This window comes from Trichechus manatus, unplaced genomic scaffold, assembly GCF_000243295.1.
Source record: "Trichechus manatus latirostris isolate Lorelei unplaced genomic scaffold, TriManLat1.0 scaffold00143, whole genome shotgun sequence".
In the NCBI taxonomy this organism is placed as follows: Eukaryota; Metazoa; Chordata; class Mammalia; order Sirenia; family Trichechidae; genus Trichechus; species Trichechus manatus.
Window position 1 is genome coordinate 1,028,389 of NW_004444079.1, and position 26,239 is coordinate 1,054,627.

A 26,239-nucleotide genomic window follows, 5' to 3' on the forward strand; every position below is an offset into this window, starting at 1 on the left:
ATACCACATCCCTTTCCTTCACACCAGCCCCTGGGTCCACCCACCTCCACTCGCTCACCCCCACCGCACTGCCATTTTTTTTCTTTTTCCTTTTTTTCTTTCCTTTCTTTTGTTTCTTCCTCTCATAGCCCCCAAATCCATCACCCCTCCCTTCCTACAGGTCCCCAGGTCTGTTCCTCGCTCACTCGGTGGCCCCCACCAAGCCACCATTTTTTTCTTTTTTCCTTCTTTTTCTTTCTCCCTCCCACCTAGCCCCATATGCCACCGCAGCAGAGTGGCACTGGTGCACTGGCTTACTGCTGCCCAGGGCCCGCTCCATCCCTACCCACCAGTCCCATAGCGCTGTCATTTATATTTTAATTTTTTTCTTTTTCTTTTCTATCTCCTTGCCACCTAGCCCCGTACACTATCCACCCCCTCTTCCCACCAGCCCCCAGGTACACCCCACCCCCACCCACCGCCCTTTTTTTTTTTCTGTTTTTCTATTTTTTCTTTTCTGTTTCCCTCGTACCTAGCCCTGTACACCACCTCACCGCCATTTCTGCCGGCCTCCACCACACCACCATGGCTACAGTGTCTCCAGCATTCAGGACTGCCACCACATCTGGCCTACACTGACTCTACCCTCTCACCACTCGACCAGCTACCAAACAGTAGGAAGCAAGCCCGTACTACTCCCCATCCGACACATCTGCCCATTTCATGAGGGGCTGCGGATGCTCCCACACTGCTGGACCAACATTAGAAGGCAAACAGCACCCACCCAGTTTGCTCTCAGCCACCTTGCCAAACCAGTGTACAACAAAGCAGGCTTGCCCTGCCTGCTGCTGCCCTGCCCACCCAGAAAAGGTGGTAAGAGTTATCATGCCCACAGACAAGCAAGCATCAAAGAACGCCTGGCCTATCTGCCCTGACATATCAAAACAAAACAAAAAAGCTGAACAATACAAACATACAATCAATAAATAAAGAAAATAATAATTTAATGTCTCGGAGGCAGCAATTATCAAAACATATTTTAAAAAAAACAAAACAAAACAAAACAGGAAAGATGGCTCCAGCAAGTGACCAAAATAAAGAATTAGATAACCTTCTGGTAAAAAAAAAGAAAAAAGAAAAAAGAAAAAAAAATAAGGCATTGGAACTACCTGATATGGAATTCAAAAGTCTATGTATAAGGCTCTCCAAGAGATTAGGAAAGAGATGAAGGAAAACACAGACAAAATCAGTGAAAACACACTCAAAATCAAAGAAAACACAGAAAAAGCAAGAGAATAATTCAGGAAAATAATACAAGAACAAAACCTCAAAGTAAATAAAAAATTAGAAATCGTACAAAAACAGCAACTATAAATCCAAAAGATAAACAAAATCTAAGAAATGGCCAACTCGATAGAAAGTTTTAGGAGCAAACTTGAAACAATGGATGACAAAATCAGAGAGACTGAAGATAAATCCATTGCTATTACTTTGAGGAAAAATCAGAAAAAGAACGAACAAAACCTAAGAATTATGTGGGACACAATGAAGAGCAAATACTTGTGCATGATTGGAGTTCCAGAACAGGGGAAGAAAATGGAAAACACAAAGAAGACTGTTGAAGATTTGTTAGCAGAAACTTCCAAAATATCATAAAAGATGAAAAGCTGACCATCGAAGAAGCTCCATGAACCCCACATAGGACAGACCCCCAAAAAAGTCACCTAGAGAGATCATAATCACACTTGGAAAACCAAAGACAAAGAAAAAGTCCTGAGGGCAGCTCAAGAAAAACAAGAAGTCACTTACAAAGGGGAAACAGTAAGACTAAGCTCTGATTACTTGGTGGAAAATATTCAGGCAAGAAGGCAATGAGATGACATATATAAAACCTTGACAGAAAAAACTGCCAACCAAGAGTAATATACCTTACAAGACTGAATCTCAAATATGATGGTGAAATTAGGATATTTCCAGATAAACGGAAATTAAGGGAATTCATAAAAACCAAACCAAACGAGAAATATTAAAGTGAGTCTTTCAGTTAGAGAACCAACATAAGACAACAACCAGAGTATAGGACACAGGACAGCATCAACCAAATACCAACCTAGGTAAAGAACTCTCAATAATAAAAACAAAGCTAAAAGACTTTAAATGAGGAAACAGTGACATCAATCTATAAATGATAACAAGGTCAAGACGATAAAGGGAGAATAAACAGTGTAGGTACAGAACTTTCAAATGGAAAAGAAGTCAAGCCAATATCAAGTAACGAAAGACTCATTCATACTCAGGAAGATAAGGGTAAATTTCAAGACGACTGCAAAGAAAATCAACAAACCTACTCATCAAAATAAAAAAGAAGAAAAACAAAAAAACTCATTAAACACAAACTCTATAATAACGAAAGAAGTTCCACAAACAAAAAGAGCTCAGCACAAGAAAAATAATAGGAACAAAGACATCAACACCACAAAAAAATGCACAACAATATGACAACAATGAATGTAAATGGCTTAAATACACTCATAAAGAGACAGAGACCGGCAGAACGGATTAAAAAACACGACCCATCAATATGCTATCTATAACAGACACATGTTAGACACAAAGGCATTAATATATTAAAAATCAAAGGATGGGAAAAAAATATCAAGCAAACAGTAATCAAAAAAGAGCAGGAGTGGCAATATTAATCTCACATAAAATAGACTTTAAGACACAATCCACCATAAAAAGAAGCACATTATATAATGATTAAAGTGACAATCCACCAAGAAGACATAATCTTAATAAATATCTCTGCACCCAATGACAGAACTCCAAAATACCTAAAACAAACTGTAACTAACAGCACTGAGAAGAGAAACAGACAGTTCCATGATTAATAGTAGGCGACTTCAACACACCATTCTCAGTAAAGGAGACAACATCCAGAAAGGAACTCAACAAAGATACAGAACATCTAAAGGCCACAATCAACCAAATGGATCTCACAGACATATACAGAACACTCCACCCAACACAGGAAAGTATATATGCTTTTCCAACGCACATGGAACATTCTCCCGAATAGACATTTTAGGCCACAAAGCAACCATCAAAACATCAAAATAATACAAAGCATTCTTTCCAATCACAATGCCATAAAAGTATAAATTAATTCACAGGAAGAGCAAGGAAAAAAAAATACATGGACACTGAGTAACACCTTGCTTAAAAACAACTGTGTAATAGAAGGAATCAAAGAGGCAATCAAAAAATTCCTAGAATCAAATGAGAATGAAAACACATCATACCAAAACCTTTAGGACACAGCAAAGGCAGTGTTCAGAGTTCAGTTAATAGCAAACAATGCACACATCAAAAAAAGTAGAATGGGCCAAAATGAAAACGTTACCCCTATAACTCAAACAAACAGAAAGAGAAGCACAAAAGAAGCCCACGGTCACCAGAAGAAAGGAAATAATAAAGATTAGAGTAGAAATAAATGAAATACAGAACAGAAAAAAAGAGAATCAACAAGATCAAAATTTGGTTCTTTGAAAAGATCAACAAAATCTACAAACCACTGGCCAAACTGACAAAACAACAGGAGAGGAAACAAATAACCCAAATAAGAAACAAGATGGGGAACATTACAACAGACCCAAGTGAAATAAAAAACGATCACAACAGAATAATAAGAAAAACTGTACTCCAAAAATGTGAAAACCTAAAGGAAATGGATAAATTTCTATATATTACACTACCTACCTAAACTAACACAAACTCAGACAGAAAATCTGAGCAGACCCATAACAAGAGAAAATACTAAAGAGGTTAATAAAAAAAAATTCCCAACAACAACGAAAAAAACTCTAGCCCAGACAACCTCACTGGAGAATTCTACCAAATATTCAGAGAAGAGCTCACACTAGTACTACTCAAATTATTTCAGAGTACAGAAAAGGAAGGAATGGTCCCAAATTCATTCTATGAAGTCAGCATAACCCTGATACCAAAGCTGGGCAAAGACACTACAAAAAAAGAAAATTACAGACCAATAGCTCTCATGAATATAGATGCAAAAATTCTCAACAAAATTCTAGCCAAGGGAAGTCAGCAACAGATCAAAAAAATAATACACCACAACCAAGTGGGATTCATACCAGGTATGCAAAAATGGTTCAACATTACAAAATCAATCAATGTAATCCATCACATAAATTAAACAAAAGAAAAAATATTACATGATCATCTTAATTGACGCAGAAAAGGTATTCAATAAAGTCCAACAACCTTTCCTGATAAAAATTCTCAATAAAACAGAATAGGAGGGAAATTCCTCAAAACAATAAAGGGTATCTATACAACACAAGGAGCATAGTGGCACAATAGTTAAGTGCTTGACTGCTAACCAAAAGGTCAGCAGTTCAAACTCACCCAGTCACTCCAGGGGAGAGAAACCTGGCAGTTGGCTCCCATAAAGATTACAGCCTAGGAAACCCTATGGAACAGTCTGCTCTGTCACATGGGGTCGCTATGAGTTGCAATCGACTCAAGAGTACATAACAACAATACAAAACCAACAGCCAACATCATTCTCAGTGGAGAGAGGCTGAAAGCATTCTCCCTGAGAACAGGAACAAGACAAGGATGCCCTTTATCACCATTCCTATTTAACACTGTGCTGGGACTCCTGGCTAGAGCAATAAGGCAAGAAAAAGAAATAAAGGGCATCCAAATTGGAAAGGAAGAAGTAAAACTATCCCTATTCGCAGATGATATGATACTGTACGTAGAAAACCCAAAAGATTCCACAAGAAAACTACTGGAACTAATAGATTTAGCAGTTACAGGATACAAAATCAACATACAAAAACCAGTTGGATTCCTATACACCAAAAAAGAGAACTCTGAAAAGGAAATCAGGAAAACAATACCATTTATAGTAGCCCCTAAAAAGATAAATTACTTTGGGAATAAATCTAACCAAGGATGTAAAAGACCTATACAAAGAAAACTATAAAACACTACTGCAAGAAACCAAAAGAGATCTACAAAAATGGAAAAACATACCATGCTCATGGATAGGAAGACTCAACATTGTGAAGATGTCAATCCTTCCGGAAGAGATCTACAGATATAATGCAACCCTGATCCAAATACCAACAGCATTCTTTAACGAGATGAAGAAACTAATTATCAACTTTATATGAAAAGGAAGGAGGCCCTGGAAAAGCAAAGCATTACTGAAGAAAAAGAACAAAGTAGGAGTCCTCACACTATCTGATCTCAGAACCTACTATACAGCCACAGTAGTCAAAACAGCCTGGTAGTGGTACAACAACAGACACATAGAACTTAATCGAGAACCCAGATGTAAATTCATTCACCTATGGTCAGCTGATCTTTGACAAAGGACCAAAATCCATTAAATGGGGGAAAAGACAGTCTTTTTAACAAATGGTACTAGCAAAAATAGATGTCCATCTGTAAAAAAATGAAACAGGGCCTATACCTCACACTATATACAAAAACTAACTCAGAATGGATCGAAGACCTTAAATATAAAACCTAAAATGATAAAGATCGTGTTATAAAAAATAAGGACAATCTTAGGGGCCCTCATACATGGCATAAATTCAATATAAAGCATAACTAACAATGAACAAACACCAGAAGGGAATCTAGATAACTGGGAGCTCCTAAAAATTAAACACACTCATCAAAAGAATTCACCAGAAGAATAAAAAGAGAACCTACAGACTGGGAAAAAAATTTTGGCTACGACATATCTGACAAGGGTCTAATCTCTAAAATATATAGAATACTTCAACACCTCAATAACAAAAAGACAAATAATCCAGTTAAAAATTGAGCAAAGGATATGAACAGACATTTCATCAAAGAAGACATTCAGATGGCTAACAGACACATGAGGAAATGCTGGAGATTATTAGTCATTAGGGAAATGCAAATCAAAACTACAATGAGATACCATCTCAGCACAACATTACCGGCACTAATCAAAAAAAAAGAAAATGACAAATGTTGGAGAGGTTGTGGGGAGACTGAACTCTTATGCACTGCTGGTGGGAATGTAAACAGTACAACCACTATGGAAAATGATATAGCACCTCCTTAAAAACCAGAAATAGAAATACCATGGGATCCAGCAATCTCACTCCTAGGAATATATCCTAGAAAAATAAGAGCCATCACACGAGTAGACATATGCACACCCATGTTCACTGCAGCATTATTCACAATAGCAGAAAGACAGAAACAACCTAAGTGCCTATCAACAGATGAATGGACAAACAAATTATGGAATACTACACAACAACAAAGAAAAATGATGAATCTGTGAAACATCTCACAACATGGATACATCTGGAGGGTATTAAACGCTGAGTGAAATAAGTCAATTACAAAAGGACAAATATTGTATGAGCCACTATCATAAAAACTCAAGAAAAGCTTTACATACAGAAAAATAACCTTTGGTGGTTATGAGGGAGGAGAAATCACTAACTAGACGGTAGACAAATGTTAACTTTGGTGAAGGGAAAGAACACACCATATATGGGAAATCAGCACAGCTTGACCAAGGCAAAGTCATAGAAGCTTCCTAAACACATCCAAACATCTTGAGGGACCGAGTCATTGGGGCTGAGGGCTGGGGATCATAGTCTCCGGGGATACCTAGGTCAACTGGCATAACACAGTTCATAAAGAAAATGTTCTACATCCTTCTTTGGTGAGTAGTGTCTGGGGTCTTAAAATCTAGCAAGTGGCCATCTAAGATACATATATCAGTTCCATCCCATCCAGAGCAAAGGATAATGAAAAAAACCAAAGACACAAAGAAAATATTTGTCCAAAGGACTAATGCATCACATGAACCATAGCCTCTACCAGCCTGAGCCCAGAAGAACTTGATGGTGCCTGGTTACCACCACCAACCACTCTGACAGGGATCACAGTAGAGAGTCCTGGGCAGAATGGAAGAAAAATGTAGAACAAAATTCAAATTCACCAAAAAAAGACCAGATTTACTGGTCTGACAGAGACTGGAGGAGGCCCTGACACTATGGTCCCCAGACACCCTGCTAACTTAGAATGGAAGTCACTCCCAAAGTCCACCTTTCAGCCAAAGATTAGACAGGCCTATAAAACAAACACTAACACAGGTGAGATACCTGTGTCTTAGTTCAATCAATGAAACCAAATGGGTAACACCTGCCCAAAAGCAAAGACCAGAAGGCAGGAAGAGACAAGAAAACTGGACAAACTGACACGGGGAAGGAACACAGCATGCAAAGGCGGAGTGTGCTGACACATTGCGGGGACTGCAATCAACGTCACAAAACAATTTGTGTGTTAATTTTTGAATGAGAAACTAATTTGCACTGTGAACATTTACCTAAGCGCAATAAAATTTTAAAAAATATAAAAAAAACTATCACACAGGGTCTTTATGAGGATTAAGTAAAATAATATATATAAAATGTTACAGTGCCTAGTACATAATTTTTATTTAATATATATATGAATGGTTAGATTAATGGTCTTGGTTACTACCTCCTAATTAGGTAAAGGAAGAGTGAGACAGGTCAAAATAGACAGTATTATCCTTGAAATACTTTTGCCAGGCTACTCTAAAGAAAAATAATAAGTAATCCAGGAAGCCTATTAACTATATTTAATATGTGGTTGGAAAATTGAAGGAAATGGCAAAAGAACTGAACCAAAAATAAATAAAAAGTAGGGAAGAGACCCTAGATGGGATCAGATGAGAGAGGTCTGAAGTCCGGGGATGACAATGAGGGCACAGAGTACGTGCAAAAGGATATGGGAGAAAAGAAATAGATGGTTGTTGTTGTTACCGTTAGCTGCTGTCAAGTTGGCCCCCGACTCAGGGCAACTGATGCATAATAAAAGATGCTGCCCAGTCCTGTGACATCCCCATGATCAGTTGTGGATCAGACTGTTGTGATCCATACGGTTTTCACTAGCTGATTTTTGGAAGAGTGGAAAAACACAAAGATTTGCAAGTAGAATCCTTCCAAGCAATGACAAGATCTAAGATGCAATCATACTGATTGACAGCTCATAGGATAAATCACACGAAATTGCAAATACTGGACTGTTTTTGACTAACAAAATGGATTGGCCTTTTTCAATTAATAAACTGGATCCTTTAATGCTAAGAAAATCAAAGTTTGGGGATTACACACCAATTCTATTTTACATACAACCTTTTATCTTGAGTGCCTGAGATAAGTTGGGGCTCACAGGACAATTAGGTGAAACAAAAAAATTACACTCTATTAAACTGTTCTGGATGTTCCCTAAAACACAAGTTAGGAATCATTTACATGATTTACATTAGAAGACAAGAGACACCCAGGAATAAATTTAACCAGGAACGTGGAAGATTTATACACAGAAAACTATAAAACATTACTGAAAGAAACCAGGGAAGACCTGAATAAATGGAAGGACAGTCTGTGTTCATGTAATGGAAGGCTCAGTATAGTTAAGATGGTCAATACTACCCAAAGCAATCTATAAATTCAACACAATCCTCATCAAAATTCCAACAGCCATCTTTGCAGAAATGGAAAAACCAATCCTCCAATTTATATGGAAGGGTAAGGAACCCTGAATAGCTAAAGCAATCTTGAAGAATAATAAAGTAGGACTCACACTTCCTGACTTCAAAACATGTTATACAGTTACAGTTATCAAAACAGCATGATACTGATATAATAATAAACCTATAACCACTGGAGCCCTGGTGGTACAGTGGTTAAGAGCTCGGCTGCTAACCAAAAAGTCGGCAGTTCAAATCTACCAGCCTAGGAGGGCAGATCTACTCTCTCCCACGGGGTCGCTATGAGTTGGAATTGACTCAGTGGCAACAGATTTGGTTTGGTTTAGTATAGACCAATGGACTAGAAAGTCCAGAAATAAACGAAAACATCTATGATCAAGAGAGCTAAGTCTACTCAATGGAGAAAAAAGAACCTCTTCCATAAACAGTGCTGGAAAAACTGGAATGAAACAGGACCCATGCCTCATACCATACATAAAAACCAATTCAAAATGCATTAAACACCTAAATGTGAACACTAATAAAATTCTTAGAAGATATAAGGGCATGACTGTCGGACCTAGTATTTAATGAGGGATTATCAGATAAAACAACAAAAGCAAGAGCACCAAAAAAAAAAACAGGTAACTAGGATCTCATAAACATTAAACATTTTTGTTTATCAAAGGACTTAATCACCAAAGTGAAGAGACAACCTACAGACTGGAATAAAATTTGGGGGAACCATTTATCTGATAATGGTCTAATATCTAAAATATATTTTAAAAACACGTACAACTCAGTAACAAAAAGACAGACAACTCAAAAAATGGGCAAAGAATTTCAATAGACAGTTCACCCAAGAGGATACTCAAATGGCCAACAAGCACATGAAAAGATGCTCAACATCACTAGCCACTGTTGCTGTGTGCCTTTGAGCTGATTCCGACTCATGGCGACCCCACAGGACATAGTAGAACTGCCCTGTAGGGTTTCCAAGGCTGTAATCATTACAGAAGAAGACTGCCACATCTTTCTCCCACAGAGCCACTGGTGGGTTCAAACCTGGTGGATTCAAACCGCTGACCTTTCCGTTAGCAGCCGAGTGCTTAACCACTGTGCCACCAGGGATCCCTCATTAACCATTAATCCAAAACCTGTTGCTGCTGAGTCGATTCCGACTCATAGTGACCCTGAAGGACAGAGTAGAACTGCCCCAGAGAGTTTCCAAGGAGTGCCTGGTAGATGTGAACTGCCAACCTTTTGGTTAGCAGCTGTAGCACTTAACCAGTACACCACCAGGGTTTCCCATTAACCACGAGGGAGATACAAATCAAAACCACAATGAAATGTCACCATTCCCTCATTAAAATGGCAGTGATGAATAAAAACAGAAAACAAAGAGATGTTGGAGAAGATGTGAGAAACTGGAACTCTCATCCAATTTCCTGCAATTTTTTGACCACCCTCATCCACTGCTGATGAGAATGCAAAATGGTACAGTTTGGCGGATCCTCAAAAGGTTGAACATACAACTACCATATGACCCAGCAAGACCAACCCTAAGTATACACCCAAAAAAAGTGAAAGTGGGAACACAAACAGAAACCTACACACTAATGTTCACTGCAGTACTATTCACAATAGCCAGAAGGTGGCAACCGAAATGTTCATCAGCAGATGAATGCACAAACAAAATGCGGTACATACATACAATGGAATATTACTCAGCCATAAAGAGAAATAAAGTCCTGATACATGCTCTGATATGGATGAACCTTGAAAACATTAACGAGTGCCATCGAGTTGATGCCAACTCATACCAATTCATAGCGCAGAACTGCCCCATGTGGTTTTCTTGGCCATAACCTTTATAGAAGTAGATAGCAAAGCCACTGGGTGGGTTCAAACCGCCAATCTTTCGGTTAGCAGCCAAGCGCTTAACCACTGAGTCTCTGGGCTCCTTTTGAAAACATGATGAGCAAAGTAAGTCAATAACAAAAGGACAAATACTGTATGACCTCACTTATATGAAATAAGCATATATATATAGGAACCAAAGTTTATCAGTGGTTTACCAAAGGTGGGGTGGAGAGGGAAAAGGGGAGTTTTTGTTTGGGGGGCACTGAGTTTATGTTAATGATGGTATTATAATCAGAAAAAGATAGGGATAAGTGCTGCACAACATGAAGAGTATAATCAATATCACCGAATTGTGCACGTAGAAACCTGAATTGATTGTGGAATGTTTTATTGTATGTATTTGCACCACAATAAAAAAAGACAAAAGACCCAATAAATAATCTTCTTTGGTTGAAACCTCTCATGTGAATTTTATACTTTCTACTTGTGTCTACATTTTAACTTCGCAAAAATGAGAGCTACCCAAAACTGTGTGCAGTAACAAATACGATGAAACAAGAATCAAAAGACCCAGATTTTAAACCTGGTTCCAAAATGTACTAGCTGAGAAATTCTGGACTAGTCAGTCTTAGTTTTCTTATCTGCTCAATGGTAGTAACATCTGCCTTGAAGTGTTATATGTATTAAACATAGTGTTTGGAAAACACCTAGAATTATATTTAATAAGGAGAAGCTGGTTATTACTGTTACCAAATGAGAAAACAGTTGTAAAAGTATGGTAAATGCAAAGGTAAATTACTACTAGTATCATACAAATAAACATATGACAGTGACACTAATTTGATTTGTTAGATGTGAAAAGAGTGAAGTGAATTACACTGTTTGTGATAATAACCTCATTTTAAAAAATAAAATAAATATGGAAAAAATAAGCATAGGCAAATATTTCTATAATAACGAAATTATTTATGGTCTGTGAACTGACTGTTTACCCCTCATTTTCCCCCCCCCCATCAGGTTTTTTACTTCATCAATCCTCAAAAAATGACAGAACATTCTCCAGACTAGTCATATTGATAACAGTAAACTTTTCAAGCTGGATAAGCAAAGGTCTCCTTATTGCTAACAGTGATAGGAAGCAATGCTAGCTAAAATGAGATATGGTAAATATTTATGCAAAATTAACAGACCTTTACCCCACAGGGAGGCTACAAGCATGGGAAAAAGCAGCTTCCCAGAACTCAGCATAGCGGATGTCTGTAGATCTCCCTAAGGGCTAAAAAGTCTCTGCATCCATAAGAATGCTTCAAAGGACACTGCCTTTAGCATGTAGCCTCTTTGTAAATCTTAAACATAGTAAAATTCTCAAACTACAATTCTCTAGTCCTTCTCTACCTAGAACGGTACTTATTCAAAGATTTGGTTTGTGTGCTTCTTTTTTAAACCAACTATCTACGCAGCCCTGTTCTATATTATCTGAGTTTGCTAAGAAAATGTAAGAAAACAATTTATAATTTTAAAAATAACATACACCTAAATATCTCTCAGGCAAATTCTCTTTCCAATGTTATGGCATAAAAAGTGGCTAGAGTAAAATGACTGATTCATGCCACAGAATTTCAGTAACAGAAAAAAAAAATCGTTTACAAATGAAGATTAAAAGTAACAACGTTTTTTGGCCCAGAAGATGAATCCAGAGCTAGAATAAGAGACAATGTACTTATTTCTTTAAGTGGTAGAAAATGTCAGCTGAACGATAAGAGAAGATCACTACTATAACAAGAAATGTTTAAAAGTAAAATATTATCTCCATTGCTATTTAACCAAACAGATTCTTACTAAGACAAAACGGAATCCAATTTGATCATATTATCTATGCCTCACAAAGGCCTGACCATCTACTATTAAAATCATTCATTTGTTGCCTTTTCCCCCCTTATATAAATAATGTAACAATTTTTTAAGTCACTTTTTACTGCTTTGTCTTTAACACACACACAAAACCACGAAACTTCTATCAGATGAGGCTTACACTTCTTAAAATAATTTTAGAATAATTATGATGGAAAACTGCTTAAAAGCAATACAAATTAGGCTTCAAAAAAGTCCAATGTTTACAGATGTGTGTACATTTAAAGTAATGAATAAGAAACCTAAACACAATGTAGGCATTTCTTAGAAGAAATGAGACAAAATTATTTGTGTCAGAAATCTGGAAAAAGGAATACATCTATAGGTAATTACGAGCAGAAAGAATAAAATATAATTGTAAAACTATACTGTGAAGAAAACGCTTTAATGGTGCTGAAAACAGTATCTACTTTCTGGGTTCATCCAGAAGATTCAAAAGACTGACCCAGATGAGTCACTCAGTATCAGGAGGGCTGAGAGGCCAAGAGAAAATGGGCACTGGAGTCATCCGAACCCCAACTCTTCTGTTTAGAAACCATGCGACCTTGAACAAGTTAGCGAGCCTCTTAAAGCCTCATTTTTCTGTTTTAAAATGGGGACAATAATATTAACATAGAGTTAAGGAGATTAAAAAGGACAACACATAGAAAGTACCTAGGACAGTGCTCAGCACTTAGTATATACTCAATAAATGTAAGATCCTTTATCACGTAACAAATTTCTTTATAAGACTAAATTTCATCTATTTAAAACCGCTCATTTCACCTATATCACAATCTTGCCACCCTCCTAAAGTCTAAAATAGTAAAGTAACAAGTTATGATTTAACACTGCCTTGCTAACCAAACTACAGTTTTCAAAATCTTTCTCTGACCAAATCTTCACCATATGTATCAAGTTTTCACTGGATGCACACAACACAGGCTTATCTTCAAAGAAGCTGCTAATGAGCAGAAAAGTTCTCCAAGTAGGGACTAAAGTAACCTAATCCTTAAAATGTGACTTCCTTCTAAGGTTTTAGCTTTCATATTCAAAACTGATGAATATCTAAAGCTTCTCAAATTTCAATTTATGCCACACTCTTTCCATTTCAGCTTAAGCAATTCACCAAAATATAATTAAACTGAAAAATAAAATAAAAAAGAAAAGATAAAAAGAGAGTATGTAATAGAAGTAACCATATTAATTTTTTTTTAATTTGGAAAATAAATTTAATCATTAATTATGATTTCATATCCCTACTTCCCCAAAATATACATGACTTTTCACCTTTATCTTCAGCACTATTCAATGAATTATCACTCTTACAGGTAAATTTCCTAATTCTTAAATATAAATCAACAGGTAGCAAGAGTTCAAAATAACTTTGCCAACACAAAGACCTACCTACACAGAGCCGGCATTCAATATTTACTAAATAAACAAATAAATTAATATTGATAAATATAGAACTGGACACATCCGAAGTGATCAAAGGCAGATTTAAAAGTTGACTGCCAATCCTAAAAATCTTACCCGTTTTGTAACTATAAACATTATTGATCTACAGTCTGAACTGAGATAACTGTCTCTTTTAAATCTACTCCTCACATTCAAATGCATCTTAATTCCAAAAATGGCCTATAATTTAAAATATAAAGGATATGGAATATTATCAGAGCAAGGGAAAAAAGGAGCCCTGGTGGCTCAGCTGCTAACCAAAAGGTGGGCAGTTGGAATTCAACAGCCGCTCCTTGGAAACCCTATGGGGGAGTTCTACTCTGTCATAGAGGGTCGCTATGAATCAGAAGTGACTCCAGGGCAACGGGATTTTTTTCAACAGGAAGGGGGGAAAAAACCTCTTAGCAGCAGCAGCTGAAAATGCATGAATTAAAAATCATCTTACATACATAAATAAAAGCTTTAGGAAAACTTAGCTAATTTTTCAGGTTTCAACAATAGCAGCTGCTATAACATACTGATCTCTTACTATGTGCTAGTTACATAAATACATTGTCATTTAATCTCTATAACAACACTGCAAAGCAAGTATTATTCTAATTTTTATAGATGAGGGAACTAAACCATTGTTCAGAAAGGTTAAATAATTTGCTTAGTAAGTAGCACAAGTCTGACAGACACCAAAATTCAGGCTCTTTTCCATTTTCCCCATTCAGTTCCCTTCCACTGCACCACTATTCTCTTACATGGACAGGTTTCAAAAAAAAAAGGAAGGAAAAGAAAAAAATTATATATATATAAAAATATAATTAAGGGCTGAGATACCTATTCCTTTAAAAGCTAATTTTTATATCTGATAAAGAGGGTAGTCTCAAAAAAAATTCTGCTAGGGAAGTAAAAATTAATTGCTAATATTTATCCATATAATATTTGACTTAATTTCTATTTTTGGAAACAGAATTGTACCTTGTATCCTATTAAGCTATAATTGCATGGTGAGAAGCTTCTCATTTTTGACTGTTCACATCCAGGCAACACACCCAATTTACCTTTAAACACTGTCTCAAGAATTCTAATCATGTAGGGCTTCTGGTAAATACAGTAACTAAAAACCACAAACCTTTCCCCAAATGGAGCACTGGTGGCACAGTGGTTAACAGCCTCAGCTGTTAACCAAAAAGTCAGCAGTTTAAATCCACCAGCCGCTCCCTGGAAACCCTACAGAGAAGTTCTACTCTGTCGTATGGGGTCACTATGAGTCGGAATCAACTTGACTGCAACAGGTTTGTTTTTTTTTTTCTCCCCAAATTATGCAACTAAAATGCAACCAAAGTTCAAGTATATTATCCTTACAAAGGTACTGACAAACTATTATCTCTGAAAACTAATGTTTTCCAATTATAACAGGAAAATAACATGAACAATGGCAAGTCGGTTATTCTCCATGGAAAAAAGAGATTTATTTACTTGTTTGTTTGTTTAGATTTTAAATAGACTATATGACTCCAAGCAACCAAAGCCAGAATCAATTCAATGCCAAGAAAAACTCAAATTTAAATATAAATTTTATTTACAGTCAACAGTAGCCATTTTTTACTGTAGTCCCTATATGGATTCTGAAATGAGATTAACAATATCACTTAATTAAAGAAAACTAAAGCCATTTGGATATCTATAAGAGATTAATATAAATTTGTCTACACCCATGAAAGAAGCCAGTTAAGATGATACAATTAATTTGATAGTGGTACTATATTAAAATATTTTCATCAAGTTATATACAATTATTTATTCAGTAAGCTGTATAAATCCTCTGACCACCTCACTGTCACCTGCCAACCAACCAACTCTTTAAATCTGTTTAATCTGCTTCCTACTGTTTATTGTATAATACCCCACAAAAACAAGGTCCACTGATGATCCTAGCTCTAAAATGTAATGCCTGTTACTCCCCACAACCGTACAAATGACAAGCAGACTTATTGTATTACATTATATGCTAATAAAATCTCTGATGTCTTGAATCAAAACGGAGGTTTTAAGGTCCTCAGACCAACTAACCTGAGCAGTTGGAAGTGGCTTTAATTATTAGGTAAGATTCAGTTCCTTACTTTTATATCACCTTAGAGATCTGACAGAATTCCTTCTCAACACAACAAACAGCATAGGTGAATACAGGATTTTTATAAATTATCCTTATGTTCTTCTCCAGAGTAAATAACATCATTGACTGAGAGCTTTCAGAAGACATGGAGCCATTAAGGGCTGGGATTCCTTTCAACTGGCTTCATTCCAACAGAGGCTAAGAGAGAAATGCAACTGCTTGCAAATCAAGTCTGTTGCAATGTTATTTTTTCCAGAGGTTAATTACCTGCTTCGGCTACACACACATGCAAGTGAAGAAAAGATGCTGGGAAAGTAGATGACATTCTGCTGTAAGCCTCCCCCAGAAATACTCAAAATGAAATCCAAACAAGTTTCTGGCTCTCAAATTCTAGATACACTCCATGAACATCCTCCTCTCCTACTTGATACCTGTCAGTCCCTGATACCATTATCTCAAACTATTAGGTAGTCAGAATTTACTATAAGCAGCCACACTTTCAGACTTTATCTTTTTTAGAAATGCTTAGTGAAATATTTATGAATGAAATTACATGATATGTGGCAACTGTTTCAAAATAATCCAGTGGGGAGGGAGGGGAGGAAACAACCAAGATTTGTGCACTGCTAACTGCTAAAGCTAATGACAGAAACACCGAAGTTCACCACGCCATTCCCTCTACTTTTGTAGGTGTTCGAAATTTTCCATTTAAAAAAAACTCAGATTCAAAACAAATCATTTAACAAGCATTTATGGAACACCTCCTGTGATAAACTGTATTACTGTTCCTTCTTTAAAAGGATTATACAGCCTCACTCATTATCATGTCTCTTGCAATGCCACCTGTGGGAAGAGTACACAACCCTGGCCCACAGACAATGAGCTTGACCATATGACTTGCTCTGGCCAATGATATGTGAGCTAATGTGATGTACACCACGACTGAGTAGAAGCTTTAAAAGCCATTGCATGTTTGCACCAGTCTTCTTGCTCTTTCCCTCCACCATGATAATGGCATATCTCAGACAGGGGCTGCTCCTTCAGCCACGGTTTCAAAACTAAACTCATGAAGCAATGCTGCAGCCAATCCACAGCTGACATCATATAATGTGAGCAAAAAATAAACCAGTTTTATAAGCCACTGAAATTTGAATGTGCTGCTAGGGCAGCATAATCTAGCAAAAGATGACTACCATAGGCTAGGTACAAAAAATATTGAAATAACAGGCTGGTATATACAAAAAAAATAAGGCTTTGGAAAACAGACCAAAATTTAACTGTGGTTACCTTTGGGGACAGGCCCTAAGAACTAGTGGGTGTGTAGGGGTAGGAGAATGATCAAAGAAAGAGATTTTTAATTTTATACCATTATATATTGCTCAAGTTTTCTTACACACATACACACACACACTTTTTTTTTTTTTAAATCTCCACAGCATTATCTAGGTAGTTGGACGATTTTGGCCATTTTTTCTTCTTTATGCTTTTCAGCATTAAAAAATAATAAAAATAATAAAGCAAATACAATCATTCCCTCAGTATCCATGGGGGATTGGTTCCAGTACCCCCGTGGATACCAAACTCTGAGGATGCTCAAGTCCTTATATAAAATGGCATAGTATTTGCATATAATCTATATACCTCCTGTATACTTTAAATCATCTCTAGATCACTTATAATACCTAATAGAATGTAAATGTTATGTAAATAGTTGTTATTCTATATTGTTTAAGGAATAATGACAAGAAAAATAAGTTTTTTTAATATTTTCAATCCATGGTTGGTTGAATCCGTAGATGTGTAACCCATGGATACAGAGGGCTGACTGAAATAACTATTTAAAATGAGTAACAACTATCCTCCTTAAAGAAAAAAAAAAAAAATCAAACCAAACCCGTTGATTCCAACTCAAAGCAACCCTACAGGACAGAGCAGAACTGTCTCATAGGGTTTTCCCTGGCGGCACAGTGGTTCAGAGCTCGGCTGCTAACCAAAAGGTTGGCAGTTCAAACCCACCAGCCATCTGCTCCTTGGAAACCCTATGGGGCAGCTCTACTCTGTCCTATAGGTCACTATGAGTTGGAAGAGACTCCATGGCACCTTTTTTTTTTTAAATCTTTATGCAAGCAGACTGCTACACCTTTCTCCTGCGGAGCAGCTAGTGAGTTTAAACCACTGACCTTTCAGTTAGCAGCCAAGCGCTTTCACCACTGTGGTACCAGATTAGTTGACAAATTGGCTTTAAAGAAAGCCTCTCCCCAAAAAACATTCATTGTTAATTTTTTTTAATGTAAAAGACTAAACGCAGGAAAAAAGGAAAGAAATTTCTTCAGGAGTATGACATATGCAATTCCATGCATTTGCTCTCCTTCAGGTTTCACAAAGCAAATACAGGGTTTTCTATACCACTGATCTCAAGAGATTTTCTCGATTTTGTTACTTGAGTGTGCCAGTTAAACTGGCAAAGAAGCTTGTGCCAGGCATTAAGTTTCATGAACAAGCCTCAACAAGCACGACAGACAAGGTATCTACTCCATTAAGTTAACCCATCTAGGGTAAAATTATAAAGAAGAGTTGTAAGAAGGAAAAAAAAAAAAGTAGAGGGGAGCGGAATTTGAACCATAGCTCTTGCAGTGAATTTAAGCAACACGTGGATGGTTTCAGAAATCAAATTCGGTAACACTTTACTACATGAATATGTTTTTACTTAAATTTGAGCAATATCTGCACATAGCAGTAACTTGCAGACATGATTAGGGACACATCTGTACTTTTCATCCTAGGATCTCAAAACACTTTAGAAACACTAATTTAACTCTCATATCACCTGAGAGGTAGATATTATACAACATCTATCTGACCACTACAAAATATTTAAATACCCCTTCAGCAGTACTTGCCCCGAGAAGGTCTAGCTTAAACAGCCAATAAAACAGGAAATAAGCTGACAGTGCATGTGCCACTGACAATCTCTGAAAAGATCAGACCTTCACCCACAAGAACCACTTCCTCTGAGTAAACCACATAGACTGTACTGGGCAAACCACATTTGTGTTTGTGTCTGGAACACAGGTAGATAACCCATTTAAAATCTATGGAAGGACATGTATAAGCACCTTCACAGGATTTCCTATGTGTATTTAAGTGTATTTTGGGGACTTGTTACTCTGCTGGACAAGACATAGCCACCTCCTGCATTACATGATTAACTTCCGTTATAATTGCTTCACATAGCTGATAAAGTCTCCTGTTTGTCTACAATAGAATAATCTACACTTTCTGAATCCATGGAAGACCTACAAAATCCTCTTTGATCTTGAGTGCGTGAACCTGAAAATCAACATTCAAATGTTTAATATCCAACCAAAACTACAGTCTCTGAATAAAAGACTTAAATCATTACAAAAGGGTTTATAACTTCAAAAGAAAAAGCAGTGTGGTTAAGTGGCTAACGAATTGTAAGCATTAATTAACCCAGGTTCTCCGATGTATTTCTAATTTCTGTGTGAACTGTTACTCACAGTCCCAAGACAGAACATCTAATCTTTCATTGGCTATTAGATTTGCTTGTCTCTCAACACTGGGAAGCCACCCAGGCCTATCATGGGACTATGACCTCAAAATCTAGGACTAGGCATTTAAATTAGTAAAAGATTCTGTTTTGGTATGAATCTCAACTGTCAGCTGCACTGGTGCATACTAATTCAATTAAGTAAACTTAGTGTATTTTCTGTTAACTGAAAGTCAATAATATACGCTTATGTAATTTAGGCATAGCCTCTGACCTTCAGCACCATCCTGCATTACCTCTGCAGAATCAAAAAGCAGAAAATTATTCCAGGCACTAGTTTCACAGGCTTCTTTTTGAGTTTAACAACTTCCTTCATGTCTGGCTATTCTGGTGCTCTACGAACTCTAAGTTGAAAAATAAAATGCTCTAAATGTGGCATGTCTCTAAAATTCTAAAGTCTGAGGAAACAAAACTAGCAAAACACGAAAGAGTGAAAACATCTATTTCAATAATATTACTATAAAGCAGTATCAACAAAAAAGGCCTTACTAATATTTAAGAATTCTATAATCTTATGTATTTTATAATGATTTAAATATTGACTTTTTATTTCTGTTACTGTTTTTTGTCATCAGTCAGTAACAATTCTTGTAAACAAAGTGTCAAGAAAGTAAAATGTTATTTCAATTTTAACAAGTGCATTTTACCGGAAGAAATACTTCTAAGAATTATAGGTATATTTCTTTTCACTAATATGCAAAAACAGCAGGAAACCAAAAATAAGGCAAAATTTAATAAATAATGGTAAAAAGTAACATACAATTTAAAGTATTACAGACTGAAAAGCTACTGCAACAAAAAAAAAAAAAGAGTAACAACTTCCAGATGTATCTCACCATATTGCAATAGATATGTTACTTTATAGCTACAATCACATCTCTTCTCTTACTTACAAGTTCAGAAACGTTTTATCTTCACTTCTGATTGATTTTCAATTAACAATGGCTCCTAACGCTTAGCATTTCTGTACCCTATCCTGGGTGGCACAAATGGTTAAGTCCTTGACTACTAACCAAAAGGCTAGTGGTTCTAATCCACCCAGAAGTGCCTCAGAAGACAGGCCTGGAGATCTGCTTCTGAAAGGTCACAGCCTTGAACACCCTATGGCAGTTCTAGTCTGCACACATTGGGTTGCCATGAGTTGCAATGGCAACTAATAACAACAACAAACCCATCTGTCACTTACTTGAAAGAGCCATTCTGTAAAGAAGCCTTTTATAACATGAGTAATTGCTTAATTAGTCAATTTGGTAATTACACTGTTTGCATAAGTGTATACATTGTTTTATTTGATTGTGACATCTCCCATCCATTCTAAAAATTGTCTAAAATAAAAGTGAATTAAAATGATCTTGAGAATCTCTTTACCCATAATCTTGGGCCATGCCTAGAGAAAACTGAAGATCCTCTGAATCACAGTAAAGTTGGAACTTGCTGCTCTAGAATATTGATGAAGATAAAACACAGAATATCACATTTTGTACTAAGAGAGCAACTTGGGGGTAGGAAGATGGATCACATTTGGTACTAGGAGAGCAACTGGGAAAATCTAATAAAATATTAAGAAGGACAGGTTGATTTTTAGACTAGGGATCAACAGAAATCATACAATTTGACTAAGCAAAAAATAAGGGTGAGAGGTAACTGTGTGACATTTACAGTCATATAAAACTGGAGAAGAGCAATATTTAGCGTGTACAACAAGTATATACAAGTAACAGAACAACTTAAAAGTTTGAGCTAAAGATCAGGAAAAACTTCCTGACTACAAGAGCTATCAGATTGTTGTTCAGTCTCCTGAGGAAGTGACGAAAGCTTTATCCCCTAGAGATATTTAAAATTAGAATAGATAAGGTACTAGAAAGTATCCTGTAAGAGAAACATCCAGCTCTGACTTGGTCAATTTGGAAAGTCACAAAAGAAAAGTAGGATAGAAAAATAATATACAGAAAAAGACAATGAGATACAGTGAAAAAAGCAAAGGACTTCAGAGCCAGAAAATCTAGGTTAAAATTCTGGTTGTCCTATCCAATTCTGTATCTTGACTTAAGCCCTATGAGCCTGTTTCCTGAGGTGTAAAGGATGGAAATATGATCTGCCCCAGCCTGAGTGGAAACACTGTAAGTGTCAAAGCATTATACTACCAGAATATTATTACATACATGAGGCTATTTACTCAAAAAGAAGCCCTGGTGGACAAAAGGTTAAGGGCTCTGCTGCTAACCCAAGGTTGGCGCTCAAACCCACCCAGCGGCCACAAGGGAGAACAGACCTGGTGATCTGCTCCTGTAAAGATTACAGAATAGAAAACCCTATGGGGCAGTTTTACTCTGTCACATGGTGTCGCTGTGAGTCAGAATCAACTTCGCAGCAACTAACAGCAACAAAAATATTTTATTCAAAAGGAAACAAAATATTTATAATTTTGCAGATTTTAAAGCTTCAGTTCAAACGGCAGTATTTCGAAGACCCCTAAAAGGGAAACGAGCATTTCTTCAAATAAAGCTTTAAAACATTATCAAAATCAAGTTTTAATAGAGGAGGCAGAATGAAATTATGCTTCCCATTCCTCAAAATACGGCATGGTCAATTTCTAGGAGATGAGCAATTATGTGATAAGAAATATTTCCAGTAACTTTGTCTGACAACCTTGATGTAAGTCCCTCCAGTTAACCCTGTTGGGCCATTAAAATAGCCTGCTGTTTCTGTGACCCCTATCAGTTTGGTAGGCAATTTATACTCACTTCTGCAGGGTTTTTAGATGGAGGAAGCCAGGTATGTATACTCAAAAACTTTCAAACTGTTTTCCCTGGAATCTCAGCGCTCCAGAGATGCTTCCTGGGTTCCATAAATGTTTGCCTCAATTTTCATTTTTTAAACTGAAAACTCAAACTTTGTTTTAAAAAAAACTACATGGTAACCCAATGTTATATACAACATTTTAACAATTGTAGACTAATGCGTTAGGAGGTGCTACCAAGTTAATATATTTTTGCAATGATTTCAAATAAAGCTTCTCTTGTTATCTCACTGAATAAATCTGAATATCTTACAAACATGCCATTAATTAGGAAGACTATATAGCTCTGTACTTTTTAAAAAAATTTACCCTGGTGGTGCAGTAGTTTACCAAAAGGTCAGCAGTTTGAATCTACAAGCGCTCCTTGGAGACCCTGTGGGGCAATTCTACTCTGTCCTATATAGGGTCACTATCAGCCAGAATCGACTCAATGGTAACAGGGTATGCACATGTTCACTAATGTAAAACTGTACAAATGAATTATTTTTGCATACCTCTGTGAATCAGAATTTTATACTGAGCAACTAAAAGACAAAAATAAAAGTGAATACAAAGCTAGCACTATGACCTTATCCCCAGTTTCAATTTTGTATTTATCAACTGACGGACTTTATAAGTAAATTTTATAAACAATTCCATCTTGTAGATGACTCATGCAACCTCAAAATTTTTTTTTTAATTAAAAGCATTATACAGCGATTTTTGCAGAAAAGATATCATGAATGAAAATGTTAATTACTAGGTGACTAAAATGTGCCCGACCCAAGCCATGGTGTTTTCCACCGCCTCATATGCATGCAAAAGCTGGACAATGAATAAGGAAGCCCAAAGAGGTGATACATTCGAATTATGGTGTTGACGAAGAATATTGACTATACCATGAACTACCAGAAGAATGAACAAATCTGTCTTGGAAGAAGTACAGCCAGAATGCTCCTTAGAAACCTGGATGGCGAGACTCTGTCTCACGTACTTTGGACATGTTATCAAGAGGGACCAGTCCCTGGAGAAGGACGTCATGTTTGTTAAAATAGAGGGTCAGCAAAAAAGAGCAAGACCCTCAACAAGATGGACTGACATAGTGGCTGCAACAATGGGCTCAAACACAGCAATGACTGTGAGGATGGCGCAGGACCAGGCAACGTTTTGTTCTGTTGTTCTGTTGTACATAGGGTCACTATGAGGTGGAACCGACTTGATGGCACCTAACAACACAACATGCACATAAAGTCATAGGCTTCCACACTCATGTTAAAAGTTTGCTTAAACAAGGTTAAAGCTGAATTCAGTGCTAAGAAATACCATTACATCAAAAACCTTTCTTTATCTACAAATCAAAACCAATAAAATCCATAAGCCCTAGAAGAGACCAAAGGTCCATTTATTTCAAGAAGGGCCCTTATATCAAAATTCTACCTGTATTGTGCCTGAAAAATCACTGTTACAGAATCTATCCTGAAATAATTTATTGAATTCTTGAAAGAGCATTCTCCCCACTCTACCTCTCAGAAGAAATCCCAACTGCTGTACCAGTACCAGTTGCCATCAGTCAATTCCGATGTACAGCGACCCCACGTGTGCTATACTCTCAGGGAAAGAAAGACAACTAGAAGGATTGGAAACAATTAGGCATATATATTTTAGGACTGAATACAGCAATCAATGCAGACCCAAAAGCAGCAATCAGACATTTCTGCCACTTTTCAAGTGCTTACTGTAAAAGATGAAAACTACAGTGTTCAGGTCTCACAAAAGTTACTAAGCAAGAAACTGGCAGTTGCTTTGATTTTTTAAAGCTGTTCAGATACACTACATAAAAACAGTAGCTACCATGAATACAACTTAGGTTTTAAATCTCTGACTATACCTTTTTATTAAAAAAAAAAAAAAAAAAGGAGGGGACAGTAGAAGATGAGAAGGGAGTAAGTGAACGTGTTAATTTAACTGCAAAATAATAACAGGATATAACAGAGTTCTGAGTATCCAAAGTGACCAATCAGAGCCTAAACATAGCCGAATTCCATCCCAGCCCCAGCACGTTCCTACCACAAGAATAAAACCCTTCTTATCTTGTTCAGCCATGTGTCGCCTGCCACAAACTGCAAAACAGAGCAACGCCCAAACCAGCAAGTCTGATTTCAGCTGAGGACAGATAGACTCTGTAGTCAGAAGCACCACAATGAAAGAACTCTAACTCACACAGCTGGCCGGGGGGTTCTGCACACACTACAAAACAAAGCCATACCACATACACTACTTCAGACTTGAAAGGATCTTTTAAAAGCTACACTGCCACTGTTAATTTACCAATAGCTCCAGAATCAGCAAAATATACGTACAATACACTGGAGTTAGACAGTGAGAAAAGAGGATGAAGTAGGTAGGGCTGAGAGGAAGCTACTGACTATTCTATACTCGTAACTCTATTAAGGTCCCCCTGGCTCAAAAATACTACTAAACCAGTATTTCCAGACTTCACCCCAACATCTGGTTCAAGTCAAGGACAACTACTCTCCTAAAGAGCTTGATGTTTACAGAGTAAGATATTTACAGACTAAGACAGGTTTAAAAAAGAAGTAGTGGTCACATAAGAATATTTTTTGTTTAAAAAAAACCTAGTATGTTAAAAAAAAAAACTAGTAATAAATTCTGAGAAACAGGTATCCATACTGTCTCAGCAGCACTTATTAAATAAAGTTGGTTTTAAAGGGTCTTTTTCCACCTAAAAATGTCTAAAACCAGGCAACACCTGAACCAGTTCAAGGATGTCAATACCCAAACCAATCTGCAGGTTAATCTTAGAATACTTACCTTTTGTGCCTAGCGCAGTGCTGGGCAATGAACAGGCTTTCAATAACTGCATGCTAATTGAACGTCTATCCCTCATCCAAGTTATAAAAAGGGCACAAATCCCAAGATTTAATTTCTAAGATAATGAAAACATGAAGAAAAGCCTGGGAAGCAAAGTTGAAGAACGGATGCTTTTAGGTGATTTATGTGTGGAATAAGTTGGTGACCCTAAATTCTGTTTCTACAAAATTAGACACCTCTAGCATCACAATAAAAACTACTAACACCACCTTAGTTCCTAATCAGACTTTCTGTCTACAAGCTCAACAGAAAGAGTAGGAATTGAATAAACCAGGAAAACAATTACCCACACGCCTGTGAAGGTGCTTTCTCAGAAGTAAAATACCCTGAAAGGAGAAAGAAATGGGGATAACTAGAAGAAAGCACATTGAATGTGCTCTCAGAAAAATTAAAATGATTTAATTGAAAATTAAAACCCCTTTTAAAAAATACACAACCAAAGAAATAAATATAAATAGTTTAAATATTTAATGGAATCTTCTAGGTGAACATTCACAAGACACTGGAAAGCATCAACAGGAAAAGGAAGTTCTTCTGTTTCTGGAGTAGCTGTTATGGTATGATAATGGAATTTGGCTCTTTTAAAATCAACAAATTAGTCTTACAATTAGTCTTGAAATTCTCCTATTAGGAAATTCAGCAACTTTCTGCAGGAGCTCTATTGTTGCACTTTTCATCAAAATGTTTTTTAAAACCTGGCCCTCTAATTCAGTTATTTGATCTATTTTGTGTGTGTGATGTAATAGTTGGAAGGCTGACTTAAAAAAAAAAAAAAAAAAAGCTGAAATTTGGGTTCAGGATACAGTGCCATAATAAATTGAAAAACAAAATATGGTAAAGGAATAAATATACTTTATCTCTTAACCTACTATTCAAAAGAACAATAAGAGTAAGGAGAGCTCCACTTCAACCAGATATGGGCTAGCTCAATTCACCAAACACAACGATGCAATTTCATTAGGTACTACTACAAAGAATTCAACAAACCCACCTGCCACGTTTGACTACATAATTCACCTAGGATTTATATCCCTTAAAGGCAAATGTTTTTTAGAAAATGAAATATTAAAATATAGTAATTAAAATCAAGTGCCATGATTCCCCCCCCCCCCC

At 36.6% G+C, this 26,239-nt stretch overlaps 1 protein-coding gene across 2 annotated transcripts in view; it reads right to left on the reverse strand.

Moving 5' to 3' along the window:
* The window catches only part of ARHGEF12 (Rho guanine nucleotide exchange factor 12), a 166,346-nt gene that overhangs the window by 138,736 nt on the left and 1,371 nt on the right, over positions 1-26,239 (reverse strand). The window lies entirely within an intron of this gene.